This window comes from Sceloporus undulatus, chromosome 2 (genome assembly GCF_019175285.1).
Source record: "Sceloporus undulatus isolate JIND9_A2432 ecotype Alabama chromosome 2, SceUnd_v1.1, whole genome shotgun sequence".
NCBI classification, from domain to species: Eukaryota; Metazoa; Chordata; class Lepidosauria; order Squamata; family Phrynosomatidae; genus Sceloporus; species Sceloporus undulatus.
This window is the reverse complement of record NC_056523.1, coordinates 298707262-298708613: the sequence shown is the minus strand read 5'-3', so window position 1 is coordinate 298708613 and position 1352 is coordinate 298707262. Positions and strand designations below refer to the sequence as shown.

Below are 1352 nucleotides of genomic sequence, written 5' to 3'. Positions count from 1 at the left end.
GATAGATAGATAGATAGATAGATAGATAGATAGATAGATAGATAGATAGATATTTGCCCACAATCTCTAGGGGGATGAAGGCATTGTTGGGACATTTTCGGCCCTCTATTTAACAACAAGAAATGCCCCCCCCCCCCCCCCCAGAATTCCAGGCAACATGGCCAATGTCCCATGGGTGATTCTGGAAGTTGTCGTACAACATATCTGGAGTGTATCGTGTTGTGGAGGTATGATTTACAGCTTTAAAAGTCGAAGTCGTCTCCTTAAACTGAACTGAACTGACTATCAATGAAACTGACAAAGGATAATGGGTTCTGGTTTCTTGGCTCAAGCCCAAACTCTGTCAAGCTGCATTCTAGACCAAAGAAAATTTCTAAACATTCTTCATGGTGAGTCCTTTGCAATAAATCAACTGGGAGGTAAAGAAGGCTCCAGTAACTCATGCCAGTTTGATTTCCATAGCTAAAATCTGGTTTCAAATTAAGCTGACCATCATACCCATCTGGACATCTAAGAGAAGCATCAGACTATCCCAAAAATGAACCTGCTGTTCTAGGGGGGGATACTAATACATTCAGAGGATATGATTTCTCAAGAACACCAATATCTCCATTTTGTAATTAAGGTGCAATTTATTCACTTCTATCCATTCTAAAATTGCCCACTAACACAAGTTCAGAATATCTATTCCACCCAGACAGCAACATGGAAATGAGAGGAGGAACAAAACATCATTCACATACTGATCACACCTAAGGCTAAACAACCATACAAACTTATCTAGAGTTGTCACATCTAGAGTTGTCACTTTGATCTTAAGGAGCATGTAGGATGGAATCATAAATAAAGGTTAATAATAATAATAATAATAATAATAATAATAATAATAATGTAGTACCCCATAAAATATGGAACAGACCATCAGTGGAATATGGGGCAGACCATCAATGGTGAGATAAAAGTGGTAGATCCTTCAATAGAATCTATCATTGAGAAAGGTTTCGATTTGCTGGAAAAAAATTGACCTTCAGCCCCATCTAGGCCAGGTATCCTCAAAATATATTGTCATCGTGCATATAAAAAGCCACTAAAAGCACCATGAACAACCAACAGAGAGACATCCTCACATTATAGACCTCCCAGCCATCTTGGCAACCAAAGCAGTTTCAGTCAAAAGCAAGACTGCCAAAAGATATAATTGGATTCAAATATGAAGAAAAGGTAAATCTGAAAAACCGTTTGGATCAGAAAGGCCAAGCAGTGTTTTCAGGAAATATTTCAAAATGGTCTCCAGAATATCAAGCATCCTCAGGAATATATTACCACTGAGACCCTATCTCTGTCCTGGATCC

General features: G+C 38.5%; 1 protein-coding gene across 5 annotated transcripts in view; it reads right to left on the bottom strand.

Moving 5' to 3' along the window:
* Positions 1-1352, bottom strand: part of PDE4D (phosphodiesterase 4D) — a 574941-nt gene that overhangs the window by 306311 nt on the left and 267278 nt on the right. The gene's annotated exons all lie outside the window — the stretch shown is intronic.